Source organism: Hippopotamus amphibius, chromosome 4 (assembly GCF_030028045.1).
Source record: "Hippopotamus amphibius kiboko isolate mHipAmp2 chromosome 4, mHipAmp2.hap2, whole genome shotgun sequence".
NCBI lineage: Eukaryota > Metazoa > Chordata > Mammalia > Artiodactyla > Hippopotamidae > Hippopotamus > Hippopotamus amphibius.
The window spans coordinates 124,827,882-124,850,685 of NC_080189.1; the positions used below are offsets into that span (position 1 = coordinate 124,827,882).

General features: G+C 43.0%; 1 protein-coding gene across 18 annotated transcripts in view; it reads left to right on the forward strand.

Moving 5' to 3' along the window:
* The window catches only part of KIAA1217 (KIAA1217 ortholog), a 311,933-nt gene that overhangs the window by 204,570 nt on the left and 84,559 nt on the right, over nt 1-22,804 (forward strand). The window contains exons 1-3 of one of the 18 annotated variants that reach the window (XM_057731709.1): nt 6,365-6,563; nt 8,935-9,056; nt 11,678-11,810. The exons of 16 other annotated variants lie outside the window; for them this stretch is intronic. The gene's annotated coding sequence lies outside the window, so the exon portion shown is untranslated. Of the gene's footprint in view, nt 1-6,364; nt 6,564-8,934; nt 9,057-10,572; nt 10,736-11,677; nt 11,811-22,804 lie in introns of those variants that run through there. One more of the 18 variants, XM_057731710.1, reaches the window with a different exon arrangement.

The following is a 22,804-nucleotide window of genomic DNA, read 5'->3' on the forward strand; positions in this document are numbered from 1 at the left end:
TTGGCCACCTTAGTCCCCTTTCCCGTGTAGTCACAGGTTCTGGGGGACTAGGACGGGGACATCTTTGTTCTGTTTACCACGCAGGCTCTGTGAGTTTAGGACCAAGAGGCCAGAGCATGATAGAAAGTGCTGGGAGAACGTCCAGGTCATTCTGGACTGGAAGATGAGTGATGACATTGTGGGATCAGAGCCTACACACTTTTGGAGGAAAAGGCCTCTTACGTTCTCTGCGGCTGCTTTTTTATGTCAGAAATGATGTGTGATTTGAAGTGGAGGCTGTGCTGCTACTTCAGAGAAGCTAGGATTTGGAGGTTTATTTTTAGGCAGTTACACTTTCAATGTAAACCAGCTCCACGTGAAGACAGATGGAGTCACGCTAATCACGAAGCCTCGAGTATTATGATACATTTTGCTTTTCATGACCTCATTCTTCTCTTTCTCAGTGACATTCTTAAGAGTCTTTGCTCCCTTGGAGATGCTTATTTTTTGGTATGTCTAGCCTTCAGAGTGTCCCGATGTTCAGAGGTCTGTTTTTGTTACGTGGAGCCCACACAGGGGCCCCAGAATCGCCTCTGAAAATCTTGTTTATGGCTGGGGACGACACCTGTTTTTAACTCTTAAGCAGATGTGGTACTTCCATAAGGAGCAGCAGCGAGCACGGAGAAAATCAAATATTAACCATCTGGACAGAGCCTGTTAGGGTTCAGAACTTTGGCTGTGGTTTCAGGAGAACTGTTCTGTTTTTACTTGTAGACGAGACCCTTGTGGTCACTTTCCGAGTGGCCCAGAGCCTACTTTAGACAGCAGTGATCTCTGGGAGAAAATCGAACTGCTCTCCCCAGAGGAGGAGAAACAAACGTTCACCACCCAACCCACAGAAAAGCTTCTAGGTTTCAGTAAAGATGACTTAGAAATGAGAAATAGAATGCAGTTTTAAAACCATCTCAGTGTGATCATGCCTGCAGTTTGCAATGTGGCCCCTAGTCATGGATTCCAGAAGCTAAAAGACTTGGAATTCCTTGAGCCTCACCTTTTGGCTCTGGGGGTTGGAATTCTCTCTCCTTCTTGATGAAGGTGGCTGCCTTGCCATTAAAGGAAAGGAAGCTTTGTTGAGCCCTGCTGGGGACACAGCTGCATAAGCCCATTGCTCGTGGTAAAGAACAGAAATAGAGAACAGAGCAAGGATCACCTGCTGTAGACTAAACCGAGCTGCACGGTAGATGGAGAGCTCCATCCTCTTGTATGTTTGCAATGCGTGCGTGGCTGGAAAGAAATTTGATGGTAACTGCTCACCTGGGTCGGTTACGCAGCCCTGCACCTGACGTTGTTGGTCCTCATCCACCAACCTCCAGAGCCAACCTGGGCCAGACCTCCCAGCTGCCCACCCGTTACCAATACACAGGCGTGTTTCGGAAAACATGGGTGGGACCAAACAGAGGCACAACACGAGCAAAACCTGCACTTCGCGGGGGCCTCAGAGACTTTCCTTACACAATGAATTTAATATCCTGCCTGTGAGAGAAAAGAAAAGGTGAGACTCGGGATCTGAAATGGTCAGTTTCTCCAGAAGAGTGCTGTGATGGTAGTGGTGTTAGTCGTGCAGCAGGGAAAACGAAAGTATTAACACTAAGGTCATGGGCCTCAGAGCGTGCGTGGAATAGGCGCTTGGTGGGGAAAACACGTGCCAAGTTTTTTATTAGCATCTAGCTGAGCATTTTAAAAATTGATTTTTTTTTAAATTGAAATATAGTTGATATACAATATTGTGTTTGTTTCAGGGATACAGCAAAGTGATTTAGTTATTTTTTCAGATTGTATTCCATGATAGGTTATTACAAGATATTGAATATAGTTCCCTGTGCTGTACAGTAAGTCCTTGTTGCTTATCTCTCTTATGTAGCATAGTTTGTATTTATTAATCCCATACTTCTGATTTGTTCCTCCCTCCTTCCCTCCCTCACCCCTTTGGTAACCATATGTTTGTTTTCTATGTCTGTGAGTCTGTTTCTGTTTTGTATATAGATTCCTTTGTATTATTTTTAGATTCCACATATAAGTGATATCATATAGTATTTATTTTTCTCTGTCTGACTTCACTGAGTATAATATTCTCTAGGTCGATCCGTGTTGCTGCAGACGACAATATTTCATTCTTTTTATGGATGAGTAATATTCCATTGTATATATGTAAATACACCACATCTTCTTAAGCCAGTCGTCTGTTATGGGCACTTGGATTGTTTCCACGTCTTGGCTATTGTAAATAGTGCTGCTGTGAACAATGGGGTACATGTATCTTTTCAGTTTAGAGTTTTCGTTTCTTCCACAGCTGAGCATTTTTGAAGCTAATCTATCCAATGAGACTTGTGGTTCTGTGCTGAAACTAAGCATCTCCTGATTCTTTACACATGGGTGCAAGTCACCCTGATCTAAATGAATCGCCTGGCTTTTGTTTCATCACATTAAATAATCGCTTTGATAATTCAGTTCCCAAGGGGCTGAGCTCACCACATGGAATGGGCCCTTTGGCCAAAATTATACATACACTCACGGGTTTGTAATTCAACACATGTACAACTCCGAAGATGAGCTGTTCCATTCCGTGGCTCTCAAAGGGTATCAGGGACTTCCTGTTCACCATACCTAGTGGCTCCTGAGGCTCTTTGCCTCAGTCACTCAGTTTTCTTCTTCCTTTATGTCTTTAATTTTTGCTTGCATATAAAACAGCTTCCACATTTGCATAGAGAACGCATTCCCTGGAATTGGCCCTGCATCTTAAATTACTTTCTAATGCCCAAATTGGTCACCGCCCCCAAACCTCTTCTATCTGAGCTCTGCCTTTCACAGCGATGGGCAGTCTTCTTAGAAACCTTGGTTTCCATTACGCTGCCATCTCTAAATCCCTCGCCGACGTGCAAACACACCCCAGCCTCCTTCATTCGCTAAACCTTCTTCTTCCTCTTGCCCTCTACATGGTCTTCAGTGTCTCAGGGAGGCTTCACCTCTGTGTGTGTGTGTGTGTGTGTGTGTGTGTTTTAATTTGCTTACCTTCTTTTGCACTTTTTCATTTGTAATTTGTGTCTTACTGCTGATTTAACCATTATACCAACGTAGATGACCCTTGAAACTCCATCCCTGGTTCTGCCGTTTCTCTAGAGTTCAAGGCCAATGTTCAACTTCCAAGTGGTTTTCTCCACGTGGATATTCTTCCAGTGTTTCCAGTGTATCCTGTCGAAGAGAAAAAAACCTAATTATTTTTTTTTTGCCCCAAGTCTTCTCCTCCTTGGTTTTCTGTCTTTGTGAATGATGGCGTGACTGTGTATGTGAGTGCACGTGCCTGTGTGTTTTGAAGGATGGGAGAGAAGAGATTTAAAACGTTGAGTTATCAGTGATTCTTCAACAGCCTAACTCCTGTCTCTCAACCCAAACCGCCAGTGCGCAGAGCCGTCCGTTTCACTCTGCAAGGCCTCTTACACACCGCCCTGCCGCCCTCACCTGCACCATTACTCTCATGACAGCTCACATTTTTGTGCACTGACTCAGCACGTTGATGGATGATTTCATTTAAATCCTCAAGATGTCATTTTGAGGCAGGTCTTGGTCCAAGCTCTCGTATTTATAGTTCAGAAAACATTTGCTTAGGTCTGTTGAAAACACCTGCCCAAGGCCACCCAGCGAGAGAGTGCAGAGCTGAGATCTGAATCCAGGCCACTTAGCTGCAGATCCCAGGGTCTTAGTAGCACTGCTCTGATGCTGCAGTTATGGCGTTCTTTATTTTTCTCTCAGATGGTTATGCCTTTAACCAGTCTCCCCAACTCTTTTTCCTGCAGTCTCTCAGCTATTTGCCAAGTCACCTCCCTAAGCTCAACTTCCCACTGTGCAAGCATAGCACAGGCTCCCGACACCCGAGCTGAGCCACTTCAGCTCTTGCTCCGAGTCTCTGAAATGCGCTCTCCCTCCCCACGTACGGTGAGTCCCCTACATACAAATGAGTTCCATTGCAAGAGCGTGTTCATTAAGTCCAATTTGTTCATTAAGTCCGACAGAGTTAGCCTAGGTACCCAACTGACACAATCGGCTATCTAGTACAGTACCAGCTACGTCACCACTGCTTTTACGCTTGCTTCTGGACATCCTGGGCTTGAAGTAAAGATACTGTACTACTGTACTCTATGCAGTGCTGTACAGTAAAGTACACAAAAGCACATCACGTGTGAGACCATGTACGCCAGATACTCGTACAAACTTACGTGACTGGACATGTGAACGCACGTTTGCATCTTTGAAAGTTCACAACTTGAAGGTTCGTATGTAGGGGACTTACTGTACGTGCCTTCCGAAATTCCACCCATCTAACATACTACAAGGCAACCGCTCAGTTGCATCAACAAGCTGCTGGCATGATAAAAGGGTGGGAGGGAACACTGTTCCATTTCTCAGGTCTCTTCTACCCCCTAACAGCCAAAGGCCACGTGTGCACCACGTTTGGATCCTAATTGGAACAAACCAACTGTAAAAGACATCTTTGAAACTATTTGGGAAATTTGAACATGTGTTAGGAATCAGATGATGTTAAGGGATAACCGGTAATTCTGTTGGGTATAATAATGGCTTGGTGGTTGTGTTTTTAAAAACGAGACACACTAAAGTATTTACAGGCTAAAATGGCACGACGGCTGGGGTTTGTTTTAAAATGCTCTGGCAAAACAAACCCAAAAAATGGCAATTGAGGAAACAAAATTGGTAGAACGTGGAAAAATGTCAGAGCTGGATGATGGGAGTTCATTATATTATTTTCTCTACTTATTTTTATGGTGGAAATACCCATCATAAAATGTGAAGAAGTAAAAACTTACTTTTAGATGCCAAACACAGGACCGCCTACTCTATGAAGCCTTCCCTTCAGATTTAATCTTTCCTTTCTGGGGAGGCATGTTACACGTTCTCCTGGTGTTTTAACCCTTTAGATGCGCGTTTATCTCATCCCACAAGATTGTTAAGTTCTCCAAAGGCACACATACCAGCTCATGTTCATCTCAGAAAGCCAGTCGTGGGGCCTCATCCGTGGCGAGTGTAAATGCTTGTTAAGCAGATGCATTGAGTACTAGAATCATGGTACTACAAATGGTGTATTATTCATTTTCTGTCATTAATGAGAACCCACTGTAAAAATATCTCTCTGTTCTCATCACCAGAAATAGTTGCGCTCCTCCTGGTTTATTTTTATCCTAGGGACCCTTTGAATCTTGTAAGTGATCATTTTCCCTCTTTGTGCTGCTACTCTAAAGCTTAGAATTACGTTCACAGCCCACCCACAGCCAGTGTACAGGCATTTTACGGCGTGTGTGTTGGTGGTATGCTGGCTTCATGCCTGGCCTCTATTTTTAATTTTCCTACTTTCATCTTCTTTCCGTCATACATTCCAATTTGACGTTTGTGTGGCAAAATTGTAATAATTGGTGTGAACTCTATTAATTTCTTTGTGGACAGTCAGGATGTGAGTAGTATTTATTCGGGAATTTCCTGGAGGGTCCAGTGGTTAGAACTCTGCACTTTCATCGCTAAGGGCGAGGGTTCCATCCCTGGTCCGGGAACTGAGATCTCGTGAGCCATGTGACTTGGCCAAGAAAAAAAAAAAGTAAGAAAAGAAAAAGAAGTGTGTGCTATTTAGTATGTGTTTATGAAGTGGCCCTGCCACAGAGCTCAGAGCCCTTTTTTCTACAGGACAGTGCTCTGGTTGAGAAGAAGGGTTTGGGATTTGGGAAGGATGACATAATTCCATAGAAATGGAAGACAAGAGACTCCCTAAGAAATAGAAGTTTCAGAAACCACTCCTAGCTAATTTTCTATCAAGATCCTCCTTGAGCCAACCACCCTGTGTCCCCTTCACTCACATAACGGCATTGGTATTAATAACGAACATTCCTGAAACACTTACTCTGTGTCAGGTCCCGTGCCAAGCATGATGCTCCTAATCACTCTCATTTGCTCAAAACAACCCAGTGTAAGAGGAATTCTTATGACCCCCTGTTGCAGATGTGGAAGCTGAGCATCAGAGAGGTTAAGGAACTTGCTCAAAGCCACACAGCTCATCAGAGATGGAGCTAGATTCAGAGCCAGACAGGCCAGCTCCAGAACTGGCCTTCTGATCACTCCAGTGGTCACTACTGACCTTCCCCACACTAATGTCTTCATCATCGATGTCCATGGGCCACCCATTTTTTTTAATTATGTAAGTTTCAGGTGTGTGGCATCTGCGTAGATTCCAGAGTGATCACCACCGCACTTCTAGTTTCCATCCATTATCATACAGTTGACCCTCTTCATCCATTTCACCCTTCCCCCAACCCCCTTTCTCTCTATTAGCCAATCTGTTCTCTCTATCTGTGAGTTTGTTTTTATTTTGTTGTTCATTGATTTTGGTGTTTTCATTTGTTTAGATTCCACATATGCGTGACATCATATGGTACTGGTCTTTCTCTGTCTGACTTATTTCACTTAGCGTAATATCCTCCAGGCCCATCCATGTTGTTGCAAACGGCAGGGTTTCATTCTTTTTTATGGTGAGTAGTTTTCCATTGTATGTATGTCTGTATATACGTGTATCTATTTCACATCTTCTTCCTTTGGCCACTGATGGACACTTAGGTTGTTTCCATATCTCAGCTATTGTAAATATTGCTGCAGTGAACGTGGGGGTGCAGATATCTTTTCAAATTAGTGTTTTTGTGTTCTTTGGATAAATACCCATAAGTAGAAGAGCTGGATCATATGGCAGTTCTTATTTTTTTGAGGAATCACCATACTGTCTTCCATAGTGGCTGCACCAATTTACAATCCCACCAACAGTGTACAAGGGTGTCCTTTTCTCCACATCGCATGCCACCCACTTTTGAAAACCTAAGTCGTCAGCCACTACTTTCTTCAAGCCTTTCCTTACTCCTCTCTTCTCCAAGCCTCGCTTACCACTTTCCCCTCTCTGATTGCGTAGAACCTCAGCTATCTCCCCCACTCTCTGAGCACCCTCACCTTTTCCTGTCTGCATTATAGCTTTTGATGTGCACATCTTAACTTCTTCTCTAAACTCCAAGCTTCTTGGGGGCAAAGTCTCTATACCATTCATTTTCACACTCTCCGTGTTTCCCTGAGACAATGTCCTGCTTTGTGGAAATTCTCATTAAATGTCTGGATGGAAAAGGGGCTCATGGCAGCACTTTTCCTATCACAAATGTTCGGTTAATGCCTTCTCTGCTAAGAACATCACAGTGACTTGCACATGTAAACATTTGAGATTTACAGCACATTCGCTTGTTTATCCCAGGAATAATTCCTGACCAAAATGAGCACTACAAACGTCTATTCTCACAAAATTACCCATCCTATAAATATAATTTTATCACAGTTAATTACGCTCTAATTTCAGATGAGAATAACAGATTTGTCAGATTAAACTAAGTGATTGTCAGAAATGCACACGTCTGCATTTTATTTTCAGGAGTTAAATTCACCCCTGGCAGAAAGTAAGCAAATTTCTGGATAACAAATTAAATAAAATAGATCTTGGTTTACTATATTTATAGCTCAGCAGGACAAATCTTGCTTTTAGATCGAATGGGTAAACAGTATTTCAAATGCCTCCAAACTTGTCAAGTAGGAGTGATGATTTTGGAACAGTTAACCTACTTCTGTTATTGTGAAGTTTCACTAATCCATTCACCCAACCGTTACGCATTGAGTCCCTCCTGTGGTTCAGGCTCTTGTATAAGATTCTGAAGATATAACAGTGACCAAATAAAACTGCCCTCCGAAATCTTCCAATCTAGTAGATCAGAAAATCAATAATCAGTAATGATACAGGACTTCCCTGGTGGTGCAGTGGTTAAGAATCCATGTGCCAGTGCAGTGGACATGGGTTTGAGCCTTGGTCTGGGAAGATCCCACATGCAGAGGAGCAACTAAGCCTGTGCACCACAACTACTGAGCCTATGCTCTAGAGCCCACGAGCCACAACTACTGAGCCCTCGAGCCACAACTACTGAAGTCTGCGCACTTAGAGCCCGTGCTCCTGAACAAGAGAAGCCACCACATTGAGAAGCCTGTGCACCGCAGCGAAGAGTAGCCCCCGGTCTCCAAAACTAGAGAAAGCCCGTGTGGAGCAACGGAGACCCAACACAGCCAAATAAATAAATAAATAAATAAGTAAATAAATTAAATAATGATACATCTGTAATTCTCACATCCATTGCAGGCTGTGTGCCATCGTGCCTTCATCCTATTATTTGCTGGAGTTGACGCTACAGAATTGGCTAGAAGGGATGTACCTTATCATGTCCCTTTTATGACATGTCTTTCTGACAGGCAAAAAGATGTTTCTATTGCAGCTGGTAAGGAATTACTCTTACTGAAATGATTAGCTGGGCAAACACATTTTAATACAGTGGCTATCCAGAGCAAGGTATTTTCTTCCTTCCTTACTGCTTCCAGCTCTACTTTATTTTATTTTTTAAGACACAAGAAACAGTAATCTATGCATATCTGATAGGCAGCTTCCAAGTGGTATAAATCTCATCTTTCCTGCTGTGTGGCTGCTTGGCTTTCCCTGCGCTTTTCTTTTCTTTTCTTTTTTTTTTTTTGTCATTGAGAGGTTATGACAACATAAGCCATATTGTATTTATAAACATCACGTGTTCCCTTGATACGGCTTGCCGTTTCTGCCAGACGGAACACATGGAAGAAACATTTCTCGTTAACTCAGCATTGGTTTTTAGTTATGCTGATTTCCGGGACAGGAAAAATGCCTTCCTACTCAGATTTAACTTTCATAGAAGAGAAACAAAACCTCTGAATGTCCGTGAAATAGTTTTAACAAGGGTGGATACTGCTCCTTTAAACCACGTATTTTGACTAAAAGCTTCCTTCTGTAAAAAACCCAAGCCTTGCATTTAGTTACCATCAAGACAGGCAGAGCTGGAAGCATTCGAGAGATGGGTGGCTTCGGGGTCTCTGCACGTCTAGAAAGTTTCTTCTAGAAGAGAACAGTTTATGGAAGATGTAAGGTAAGAACTGTGCCTTTATGACAAAATAGGATTTTCAGAATTTTTTGGTCCTGCTGTAGCACATTTACCTCCAATTGAGTCAACTTCCCTGTATTCAAGTTCAATGCAATGTGGAATTTAAATGCTAGGTTTTTATGTTAACTTCTTGCACACTGCTTAGAAGGAAACTTCTTTGTTATTGACGTTAGTCTGTTTTTTAAAATCCACTTAAGTTACATTAGGCTGTCTCCAGTCTATGAATCTTGTGATCTAGTTTCTGTTTAACCTTATAATTTAGAAAAGGATTTCAAGTGTCAACGTTGTTTGCTAATACAGAGCTTGTTGATGTACTTGTTTTGTGACAATTTTCAGTGTTTTCACAAAAATATTTGACTTCCATTCGGTTTCTGAGACAAATGAAAATTTGAAGGCGTGGTACAAATTGAGGGGAGTGGAGGGAGGTGTTAGTATGCTTCCTTCAACATTCAAGGAAAACATTATTTGTTGTATTCTCCTTGTGAAAATCACTTTACATTTTAAAATATAAAGTGCTTTCTTATCTTGGTTTTAAAAAATGTCAACTAAAGCTTTATGTATAACATTAAAAACGTCTACAATTTTTATATAACAGATATAATCCTGTTATTATCAGGTTTAATGGAAAAACCTGGAAAAAATCTTTGGCGGAAATTATATTTACTTGAGATAACTATTCTGCCTTATTCTTGCAATAGTTCAGTCACAATAATTTGCATTTATTTCTTTTCAAGACATTTAATAAGAGCAGTGTCCTTTTAAGTCAGTCTGTTTCCTTTTAAAGGTACATGCGTGTGTGCAACTGTTCATCTCAATTTATAGATGAGTCAATATGGATGAGAAGTTATTAACCAATGTGGTCTAAATAATATATAGTATTTCATTTAGCCATTGTTGTGATAGGTACTGTTATACCCATTTTAAGGTTGGAAAACTGAGGCTGAGAGAGATTAAGTGACAAATCACACACTAGTAAGGAGCAAAGCTGGGATTCAGCCCTATAGCCCTTGTTTTTAAATCCTACACTGCACCCTCTTCCTTACCAGTAGCCAAGAACTCCCAGTCTTCAGTAAGATAAGATAACTTATCTTGAAAATAGTAATTATAAAGAAGCAATGCTTATTTGGCTTCAAGAGAGATTATTCTGTACAATTTGGAGATTTTTTTTGGTTCGATCTGTAGCATCCAAAACCCTAGTATCAGACTGGTTGCTCATCCAGGGAACTGGTTGCAACTTAGAGTAAGAAGAACACAGTGAAAGTCAGATCGTGTGGGGATTGCAAAAAGCACTGCGGGTGAACTGCCCTCTCCTTCACGCTTCCTTCTTCACTTCACATGCCGTGTTGCTCATAAAAACCATATTCCCGGGACAGGGCAGGGAGGTGATTCATGAGCCTGATTTGGAAGTGAGAAAGTGTCTTTGAATGGAGACTCGTTTACATGTGCCTGCTTGCTGCCCTTCCAGGCTTCTGGCAGAGCTGTTAGGAGAAGGACAGGAAGAAAGTCACAGAACATCGGAGGTGGAGGGTCCTGGAGTCAGGGCAGCTAGCCGAGCCACCCAGAGGCAGGGACTTTTGCTCTTCTCAACACCCCCACGCCCACACTGCCCGAAGATTGAGACATCCACTCAGCTGCAAAAATATCCTGGTGATTTGCGATGCGAGGTAATTACTGCCAATAGCATCAACACGGATGCAGCTGCTCCTTACAGCCCTGAACTTGGGCTGCAGGATCAAGGCAACTTGCTTCCAAATCCATGGCTGCATAAAATCCAGGGCTGGCCAACAACCAGCACATTGGAAAGTCAATCAGAACAGGACCTTCCTTTTCCTTCAGCAGGGGTGGGGTTGTTAGCCATTGCTGGCTAGATGGGGAGAGGCTTACACCACACCCTCTGCCCTTTGATATCCAAACTGCATCTCTTGGCTTGGCTCTTGTAAATATAGATGTTAGCGGAAATTGCCTCTGAAGGGAAGCTTAAGTCCTGATATTTTCAGGTTGTATTCTTTGAACCCGCATGTTGCCTTTTTCCTGGGGTTTTGCTTTTCTGTCTTCTCCGTGGGTCCCCATCAGGGAAGCCCAGACTACAGGAGATTGCGTCCAGCCACCTCAGCACAGGTTCCCTCAGTCCAAGGTTCTGCTTTGTAGAGAGCTTCCAGAGAACCATTCTTTTTTTTAATTTCTTTTTTTAAATTGAAGTTTAGTTGACTTGCAATATTGTGTTAGTTTTAGGTATACAGCAAAGTGATTCAGTTATATATATATATTTTTTTTTTTTCAGATTCTTTTCCATTATAGGTTATCACATCATATTGAATATAGTTCCCTGTTCTACACAGGAAATCCTTGTTGCTTATCTACATTGTGTATAGTAGTGTGTATCTGGAGACCATTCTTTTCTATACTTTTACTAAAATTTCTCAGCATTTTATGTAAATACTTTTATATAAATCATGTTTTATATATGTATAATTTGTAGGGGGAAAAGCATGTTAATTTTTTTAAGAGGGGAAAAAAAAAACGTTTTTAAGCTACAGATAACCAGATGTTAAGCCATTTCCCCTCTGCCCTGCTTTTTGCCCATGGGGTCTGCATGTAATTTGCAGGAGCCATACGTCTGCTCCTGAGACGCGTGAACTGCTGCTCCAGGTTGGTGGCTGAGGAAATACACCTGATCTGTGTCGCTGATGCTACCTTAAGAAAAAGGCCTGGCTGACTTGGAATCATAGCGTTTCAGAGGTAGAAAGAAGGTCTTACGCGTCACCCTTTATAACCCTTCATCTGTCAGTTGGGACTCCTGGCATGGATGGAGTGACTTAGTCAAGATCACAAAATTAGGAAGTGACAAAAACAGGGCTGGAGCCCAAGCTCTGGTCCCTCAGACCAGCTCTTTTTCCATCTCCAGTGCCTCCCTGCTTTGGTTCTCACCCCACTGGGCCCTCCAAGGTGTGTTTTCTTGGTCGATTTAGAAAAACACTCTATATCTGACTCTCCTGAGCCATCTGAGTTGCAGTTAAATGTAGCCAGGTCCCCCTCCCTGTCCAGATAGCAGCACAGCCCTGCAGCGGGGCCAGAGCTCATTAATTGGAAATGCATGGGCCTGGACCAAAAATAAATGGATTTTGAACTAACCAGATTTAGATTATCCAGTATTTTTATTGAAGGAGAATAGGCCATCAAGTCAACTGAAAAACAGCAGCTGCTTCAAATTATGAGATGCTTTGAATAAAGCAATCTTAGCTTAAAAGGGTTGGGTAGTATTATAGCATTATTTGCAAAAAGTCAGCCTCTTTGCTGAAGCCAGTGGCTCCTAAGATAACCTTCTTGGAAACTCTCACGCATCCTCACTCAGAGTACTTTCAGAGTTGTTCTTCACTTGGAACCAGTGATTTTCTTCTTTTTTTTTTAATTAATTAATTTATTTATTGGCTGCGTTGGGTGTTCGTTGCTGGACGCGGGCTCTCTCTAGGTGTGGCGAGCAGGAGCTGCTCTTCGCTGTGCTGCGCAGGCTTCTCGTTGTGGTGGCTTCTCTCGTTGCAGAGCAGAGGCTCTAGGCATGCAGGCTTCAGTAGTTGTGGCACACAGGCTCAGTAGTTGTGGCTCGAGGGCTCTAGAGCTCGGGCTCAGTAGTTGTGGTGCACGGGCTTAGTTGCCCCACGGCATGTGGGATCTTCCCGACCCAGAGCTCGAACCCATGTCCCCTGCATTGTCAGGCAGTTTCTTAACCACTGCACTACCAGGGAAGTCCTGGAAGCAGTGATTTTCAACGGCACATAGAAAAACAGATTCTTACATTTTAATGGTTATATAATGTTGCTGTATGGAGTATTGGAAAGATAAATAGCACAAAGAACCTGAGAGTTAATGAATGTTATTGTTCATCACAACTAAGTATGAAAGAAAAAGTCAATTTAAAACTGACATCAAGAAAGCGTTAAAGAGGACTTCCTAGGTGGTGCAGTGGTAAAGAATCTGCCTGCCAATGCAGGGGATATGGGTTCAATCCCTGCTCCAGGAAGATCCCACATGCCGCGGAGCAACTAAGCCCATGCACCACAACTATTGAGCCTGTGCTCTAGAGCCTGTGAGCCACAACTGTTGAGCCCGTGTGCTGCAACTACTGAAGCCCACCCGCCTAGAGCCCGTGCTCCACAACAACGAGGAGCTGGCGCACCACAATGAAGGGTAGCCCCCACTCTCAGCAGCTAGAGAAAGCCCATGTGCAGCAACAAAGACCCAACACAGCCAATAAATAAATAAAATAAATAAAAATAAATTTATTTAAAAAAAAAGAAAGCATTAAAGAGTAGTAATGATACAGCCAGTATGAGGATGTAGCCAAAATGGTGACAGACTCTTGTGACTAAGCAAAGTATAGAAACCAAGGCCTTAAGATAAAGCCAAGATTATGGAGGGGACAGAGCAAAACGTCATTAAAGATTATACAGTTGACAAGAATGAAGCATTTCGATGTCAGAATAAAATCTAATTCTTATTTAAGAGTCCTCAAGACCTTTGGCATCTTGTTACTTGGCCCCAAAGAAAAGCTGTTCAGTACATCACTTTTGTGCAGATTTATTTATTTAAGACCTGTCCAGATAAAAGGTGTGAACGTCAAGTGCATCGCTTCAGCTGGAGGACCCCTTCTCCTTGCCCAGGCGGCACTAACTCACTCCATGTTCCTAACATACAAAGACTATGTTTCCCTCCATTTGTTAATGGACACGTGTACTTGATTTCTCTTTTTATTTTTTTTCTTTTCCTGTGAAATCAAAGGTCATGCTTTCCCTTGTTCTGATTGAACTCTCTGAACCTGTTTCTTTTCGTTTGCCCTTGATATGGTAGCAAGAGCTGCCAAAGGAAAACCCAAACAAGAAACAGTAACGATGTCAGTGATGAGGTGATTCAGACATAGCAGGGACCTGATCTACAGCGCCCTTCAACTTCAAAGCATGCTTCTCAGGAAACACGCCTCTAAAGCATTGGGTGTCACGGTCAGGGTCTGATGGCTTCATCCAGATGAGTGTCTAGGGCTGTTCCTTGTATTCACTTCTCAGGGGGAAGACAACTGAATGGAACATTCTGCAGGTAGGTCCCTACTCCTTTGCCAGAGAGAACAGAGGGAACATTCTCGATACATATGTACAAAGTGGATATCATTTTTGCTTGCCTTGAAAAGCAAATCTAAAAATATATTCCCTAGCAGCTGTGTAACTGCAAAACAACAACAACAACAACAAAAATCTGCTCTACTGCAGCGCAAGTTACTCACTAGATATCTCCAGGGTTCAGATCTTAATGCTTCAGAAATTTGCTGCAGATTTTACAGTATATATTTAGACCAAGGAGCCTATTTGCTTGCGATCCGATAGAGCCTCTGCATTCTCATGAGAATGAGGAATGTGCCACTGTTGGCAACCTCGGGCTATAATTATGTTAATCTGACCATTTTAAGACTGAAATATGTTGTTTTAAAATGTTTCTGTGTTTTTTATTTTTCGTAACAATGATCTGAAGAAACTTGGTGAAATGCTAATAAGTTTCTATTCAGTATCACTTTGTGACTAGAGCATAAAAATGAGTCAAACGTGGTATTTAGATATTTTTAATTTGGGCAGAGAATTTTTATCTACAGATATGTACTCATATGCAGTGCATCTTAATAATAGGAAAACTACCCCAATATTTTTTTAATATTTATTTATTTGGTCATGCCGGGTCTTAGTTGCGGCACGAGGCCTCCTGAGTTGCAGCTCTTGGGCTCCTTCATTGTGGCATGTGAACTCTTAGTTGTGGCATGCACGTGGGATCTAGTTCCCCGACCAGGGATTGAACCCGGGTCCCCTGCATTGGGAGCACAGTCTTATCTGCTGCACCACCAGGGAAGTCCCCCACGTGTATTTTTATATTTTAAATGTAGAGACAGTGAACATATGTGCAAGGCCATCTCCACATATATGCCCAATAGCAAAACATTTCAGCATTTGCATTGAATCACCACACTTTGCTATACCAAAAAAGAAAAAAAAAAAAAGTCAAAAATTATTTTTTGAGCAATACCAGAAGATAAATATTTTTCTATCAAGAGGTATTCTAAAGGACATGGGTCCTTGTTTTGAATACAAATGTGGGACCAGACTAGGATGCACTGTGTAGTTGAAATTCTGAGCGCATCCAAAAACTCGCCTTTAGCTACTTGGTGTTCCGCTTCCTCCTCACCAACACAAACTTTTATTCCAGCCTCAGTCAAGTGATGACATGAGTCTCTTTGCATTCCCAAAGAGAGGTTCTCCCCATGATAAGATAGGAAGGGAAGAAGAAGGATCCAAAACAAAGAGGTGGGTCATCACCCATCTCACAATTTTTAAAAATAATTAATACTTGGATCTGCTAGTTGAACCAGTATCAAGTGGATGGGGCGTCTTCTATCGCCTGATGTGGGTTCAGGGGTACCAGTTGATTTGGGAATAGGAATGAGGGAAAAGCACCTCCTTGAATGTGAGTCGATAGCATATGACTGGACTTTTTTCTCAAGGGTGAGGTCTTTGGAATATAATACGGCGTGATGTTCTTGCGTTGGCTGCATTCAGAATCTTCATTCTTTCATGAGCTCTTCTGTCTCAAGAAGAGAGTGTGTCATTCTTGTCATCCTCCTGTGGGTGTATTAAAGTGGGGATTAGCATCCTATTTGTGTCGCTCTTACAATTCATGGGGTGAGCCCATGAATGGTCTTTGGCGATATTCAATATACCATGTGTTCACCATACTCTTCTGCATGCAAAGTCATCTAAGGATAATGTAGCTCATTTGATGTTCAAGCACCAGGAGGATAAGTACGGAAAGTGCTCTTAAACCCACTCAGCAGCAGAACCAGAGGCTCAGAAGATTCAGTGGCAGGACCACAGTCATGACCGTGAGACCACAGCCCAAGGGGATCCTCAGGAACAGAAACCAAGTCTTTTCATTCATAATCCAGCACTCTCTCCACCACACCCTACTGCCTTCCTTCTGTATCATGGTGAAGAATGGTACTGATTGAAGAGAGAGGATGATTAAATACTCAAAAAAAAAAAAAGTTGGAAACTAATTTGTAGGCGTCAGCACATTGAAGGAGTTGAGGGTCTCTGGAATCAAGCCAATGTCTCTGTTTTTAAGAAATGCCCTTTGTCTGTTTATTGACCCTCCTGCCCTCTCTGGGAGAAATTTTGCCTCCATGTTGCTTTTCAGAGAAAGGAAGAAAAGTGAGAGAAAGGATAATACAAAAAAGAAGAAAAAATAAAGCTGGAGGTTGGCTTGGGCAGTGGAGGAGGATGAGCTAGTTTAGGGTCAGCTGGGAGCCTGTTTCTCTTTGAAGGGAGTTGCAAGCTTTTGCAGATAACCATGAACTTCCGAAGGCTCCCTGGAGGTGACAAAGCATTTTTGTCGCCTGCTTCACCTCCTGTGTGACAGAGGATTCTTTCCTTTCAGGGGGCAGTGTTTGGGGGTGGGAGGAACATAACTAGATTGGGGCTGCCCTCTTGCCTGATGTGGGCATTTTGTCATGGGGCACGTGACTTCCTTACATACTGGTACTTCGTGGTTACTCCGTGTCAGGAGCGCAGGGCATCACTCAAGGGTAGGAATGCTCAGAGGCCCGGCAGTGTGTCCCTGGGGTGCAGGGAAGCAGATCTTGTGCCTGGCGGGGAGGCTCTTGGCCGTGTCAGAACCTGGTGGGGAGCAGGGACTGTCAGTGCCGGACGAGGCCTGGCAGGGCGTGGGCGGAGAAGCACGCCAAGCCCAGCCTCAGGGTATGCTCGACTCCCAAACTGGTTGTCTTTGAGGCTGTTATTTATCCAAATAAGGAGAGGCAGTGGTTTTGCTGACCATCTCAGATTTCCGAGCCTTGTCCGCTGGCTGGCTGGCTGGCTGGCTGGCTGGCTGGCTGACTTGATATTTGAACTGAAAACACAAAGGTATTCCTTTGAAATGGAGCACTCTTGTGGGGCTCCTGGATGCCCTGGAGTCATCACTTGGAAGGTGGTTTTCCCCCACATTTGTAGATAACAGTAATATGGTCTGATCTATGTTGCTCTCCTCTCGTGCCTCTTGTAACATTCAATCCAGATGACTGCGTTCAGGTATTTCTGGACCTGATTTTAGACGGGAATAATTCTGACCTTAGTGATTCTTGAACCATTGCCCTCCTCTGAAGAGTATTCAGAGAAGGTCAGGTCTCTACACTGATTTCTTAACTCGAGAGTTTGAGATTGTTCTTATGCGGGTATTTGACTTTGGGACCCCAGTTTCTTCATCTATGAAATGGCGATTATATCATTTATCTGATGGGAAGGCGCTAGGAATTAAATGGAAATTTTGGAAAGCATTTGGTAAAAAAGAAGTCTCTAAAAATATTAGTTCTCTTTCCCTATTTCCTTCTTCTCCTAGCAGATTTAATTGCAGAGATTTACAGATGGAGAAACTCTAGGTAATTATGAGTGTCACATAAAGTTGAGTAGGATCAGCTCTCTGAATTAGGATTTAACCAAGCCCACAACAGAATGGAGATTTTGATGTGAGCTTAGCTCTTCCCTTTACTCCCTAGAACAGTTTTTGTCAAAGAGTGGTCCCTGGTCCAGCAGGTCAGCATATGGGGACTTGTTAGAAAGGCAAATTCTCAGGCCCCACCCAAGTCCTGCTAAATCAGACACTCAGGAAATGGGGCACATTAATCTGTGTTTCAGCAAGCACTCTGGGAGATTCTGATGTTGTTGAATTTGGAGAACCACTGCCCTAGAATAATTTGCTGATTGGATCAGAGGTCTGTCCATTCCCCAGGGCACTTGGCACTTCCCTACCTCTGGTCTGTGACCACGTCTTACTTCCTGCCTGGAATTCCTAAGAAAGGACACTTTCTTCCCTGCTGAACTTCTGCTCATCGTTTATGGGCTCGCTTAAATTTCACCTCTTCAGAGAAGTGTTCTTCAACTATCCCAGCCAGAAAAATCATATTCTTCTATAGATTCCAGAGGGTTTGCATGTTGTACTTATTTGAAACTTGCCACAGTTATTCTTGCTTTTGTCTTATTTTTATTACTCACGTATGTGCTTCCTCTTCTCTACTCTTAAAAGGTAGGAATTGTGGCTTAAATATTCCTTTTCCTTCCTCAGCCTTAACCCTGGGCTTTGCATACCTAGTGACTTAGGCCCACAAAATGTTGTAGTTAGAATGGGCCTTAGAGACAGCAAGAGGGACTTACTAGGTGGCACAGTGGTTAAGAATCTGCCTGCCAATGCAGAGGACACGGGTTCCATCCCTGCTCCAGGAGGATCCCACATGTGTGGTGCAACTAAGTCCGTGTGCCACAACTGTTGAGCCTGTGCTTTAGAGCCTGTGAGCCACAACTGTTGAGCCCTTGTGCCATAACTACTGAAGCCCACGCACCTAGAGCCTGTGCTCCGCAACAAGAGAAGCCATGGCAATGAGGAGCCTGTGTACCACAATGAAGAGTAGCCCCCGCTCGCTGCAACTAGATAAAGCCCGTGTGCAGCAATGAAGACCCAACACAGCCAATCGATCAATAAATTTATTTATTAAAAAAGAGAGCGAGAGACAGCAAGAGACCAGACTTCTTGCTTACAGATAAAGAACCAGATGTTAACACCTGGATCAGAAGGCAGGTTCTGTGATGCCCGGTTTGGTCTTCTTCCTCCTCCACATACTGCGTTGACTGGTGAAAGGCACCTGAATGGGGTACTGGGGGCCGCTGGCCTGGTGCAGACTAGCAGATGCTCTTTGTTTGCTGCCACAGCTAAACCCAAGGAAAACAGATGCGTTTTCAAAGGTATATTCATGCAATTTATAAACCTGGAACCTTTTCGACTCTTTAATAACTAATGAGAACTGGGAAAGTTCACGAGCCTATATAACAAATGGCATCTATTCCCAGTCACACATAAGAGAATTTTCCCAGTTCACATACTCAGTACACCTGGGATGCCCATGGAACTTCTTTTAGTTTCGGGAGCTGCTGTTAAGAGGAAAGAAAGTGGCTCTTCTGAACCCAGGAAAAATAGGCACAAGGGCTGTTTGGTTCTGGATCACGTCCTTGTTTTCTCATGTTTATTTTGAGGGAAAAATTGAACTTGGTGGATTTGTTGAATTATTGTCCTTCAGTGTGATCATCTGGGGCCCTTCTTTTGACACACTGCCTAATATTGTTCAGCCGAGGATCAAAATAATGGCGGGACTAAAACACCTTTCATCGGAAGCCATCCATAAAATCCCCTTTAAAGTTGGCTCTACTGACATAGCTCATCTTGTATTGTGTTGTTTGTTCTATCACTTGGTAATAGAACCAGCACACATCCTACCCCCATCAGTATGAAAACAGAGCAGAATGCGGACAACGGGATGGTTCCAATAGAAGGGCCACTTTTTAAAAAATTAATTCATTAATTAATTTATTTTGGCTCCGTTGGGTCTTCGTTGCTGCCTGCGGGCTTTCTCCAGTTGCAGCGAGCGGGGGCTACTCTTCGTTGCGGTGCACAGGCTGCTCATTGCCATGGCTTTTCTTGTTTTGGAGCACAGGCTCTAGGCTCGAGGCCTTCAGTAGTTGCAGCACATGGGCTCCGTAGTTGTGGCTCACGGGCTCTAGAGTAAAGGTTCAGTAGTTGTGGCACACGGGCTTAGTTGCTCCATGGCATGTGGGATCTTCCCGAACCAGGGCTCAAACCCATGTCCTGTGCATTGGCAGGTGGATTCTTAACCACTGTGCCACCAGGGAAGTCCCTGGGTCATGGTTTTAACCCAGGTACACAGAGTCGATTCCAGAAAAGTTGTGAGGAAAGAAGAGGGAGAGGTGCAGGGAGAAGGGAAGCATCCCTGAAGGGGTTAAATCTACCAGGGAACCCTTGGTGTTAAGAAACCTAGGCTGTTCGAAGCCCTGCAAAAGGGCTTCATGTGGATTTGAGTAGCTACATTGTGAGAGGGCAATGGCAGACCGAGAATAAAAGACCATTTGTTTTCCAACTTGGCATCATCCATTCATTAGTTTGTTTACCAGCATTTTCTCCAGTGGTCTCTGAAGAATATCTATCCTTTAAGCTGTAGCTGTAGAGCGTAAAATTCTCTGTAGATCGTTACCAGTTCTCTGTTTAGGTTCAGATACAGTGAGGGTATATCATCAAAGTAAAATTTTTTTTTAATTCTTACATTGCTGTGAGCATCCTAAAGCTATACAATGTTGTATCAGCTTCTCTTCACTTACATCGTAATCACCCTGATCCATTTCCTAAATGAAAGGTAAGCGGACATAGGGCACAGTGACAGAGGTGGAATGCATCTCTGAGAGGTGTGGTCCCAGCAGCGGGCTTGGGGTCCTAATGGCAAAGAATGTTAATTAGATGAGGCCCAGATATTTTATCCCATAAGCAATCTGGTGTCTGTGACTAATGAAGACATATATGTGTGTATACATATATGTGTATATACACATATTTACACATATATAACTAGCGATGTAATGATACCTATATAGTGATAATTAACTAGTGGTATATATGAGTATATGTAAGTATATTATATATAAGCATATACTAATATGTATATTAGTTAAATACAATGTATAATTAATTATATAACAAATTTTGAGGCAGGAAGGTAAAACTTAATAGTAAGTCAAGAGAGTACCTGGATAATTATATCCTGAACCTACTGAGATATCCTGTTACTCTTCCTTTGCTGTGAAAATCTGGACCCAAAAGTAGAGCAAATAAGGTACTTCTCAAACGGAATTCACCAGACTGCCCACTCAATGTCAAAACTCAAGCGTATAAACCCTCAGTAATCCCTGTAGGGAAGACCTTGGGAGCAGAGTCCTCGCCAAGCTGCTCAGCGACCTGGAGGCCATGCGATTTCATACCTAAACAGAGAAGGAAGTATGACAGTGCTGACGCTACAGATGGGGTTTCTTGCTGCTTCGCTACTTAGTACCGCGTGAAGCTGGACAAGGTTCTTTTCTCCTCACACTTCCATTTTCTCACCATTCACGTGGGACCAGTGACACTGTACCTCCTGGCCCGTGCCGTTCACTTAGGTCTGAGGCTCGTGAAATAAAATCACCACTGAAAGCACTGTCTAAACTGCAAACTGAGGGATGCTGCTGCTGAGGGGGGTTGTGTGTGGGGGGTGTGTGTGTGTGTAGCCATTTAAAATCCTTTGTAGGGTCTTCCCTGGTGGTCCAGCAGGTAGGACTCCGAGCTTCCACTGAAGGGGGTTAGGGTTCAATCCCTGGTCAGGGAACTAAGATCCCACATGCCTTGGAGGGTGGGGTGAAAAGTAAAAATCCTTTGTAGAATAAGAAACGTTGTAAGTAAATACAACAGTGTATGATACATTGCATGATGTATGTTGACCAGCTAAATAAGATTGTAGAGACTTGTCCTAAAAAGAAAAACAAAATCTAAGGCACTGAACATTTGTATTTGGGTGACAGAGATAACTTATCTAGGAGAACCAAAAGGGAGCTGTGTATAAGAGATAGCGTCCATCCAGGAAATGGGTGGATGTACAGAGATGGAGATAAATAATGAGTTCTTTGTACCATCTGTTGCGAGGGGTAGCAAGAAAGTATTGTTTTACAAACCGTAACTATTTTAGATATAAAAGGAGGTTGTCCTTGGCCTGGATAACGCAGGAGTATCCCAACAGAAGACAGAGTGTCGGTGAAAGAAGGACATTTTTCTTTTATCTGTGCTGCAGTTACTGATTGTGGCTTGGAAGTTACATGATTTATTTCATGTTACTTGTTATGCGTTTCCACACTGAGATCTTGAGTCACTGTTGGGAACAGAGTTAAGTCAGCCAGCAGGTCTGGCACTGGAGGGCTCAGCAGAGCTGCCTGTGTCCAAATATTTGTGGGAATAATGCTCATCTTAAATATCGCCAGAAGCTAACCATGTCTTTCCTGAGAATTAAATAATTTTGGCAACAGTCTGTCTGTTTCGTGTCTGGGAGACATTCCATTTATGACCAAATGCAACATGAATAGACATTAATAGACCTCCCAAACGACCATCTTTCCAATTTTAACAGTGTAAGCAAGATGAATTTGAAATTTTTCCAGCATCAGAATCACTTCCCTTGACAAGAGCATCTTTATGTTTATAAGTGCAGTTTAGATTTTCTCTTAGCATTAGTAATTTTTTAAAAAGCCAATAAAGAAGTGAATGTGAAAAGGGAAATAGGAGTAAATTTCACAAGACTGTTATACTTACCAGAGCGTAAAAAGTATTTCCTGTTGAGGTCATGCTGATTATTTATTAGCATGTCTTTTCTTAATGCTCCCTAGAAATAAATTGTTTCCACTTTGCTTCTAGTGCCCGTCAGTGAAAGGCACGGGGAAAATGAATAGTAGGACGCTTACCACACTGCTGGGAAGAGCAGGTTCACAAAGGCTATAGCATCCCAAGGTAGGCAGCTGAGAACTTGGCAAAGTAATGAAGCCAGAGCACAGGATGCTGGTGTTTGGGTCCACCCAGAATGAGCCCAACTTTGCAGTAAGTTGTCCTGTAAGAGCAGTTCTCTGGAGGGCATAAGCCACCCAGGTGAAACCGAGTTCTACGGCACCTGAATCCTTTTCAGGAAGTTAGCTTGTCTGATCCCCCAGCCAGCACTAGGTTCCTGAACGCCCCTCTCTCTTGGGTGAGATGGGGGCTGAATCCTTACTAGAGAGCATTTAACTCACCCTGACTCA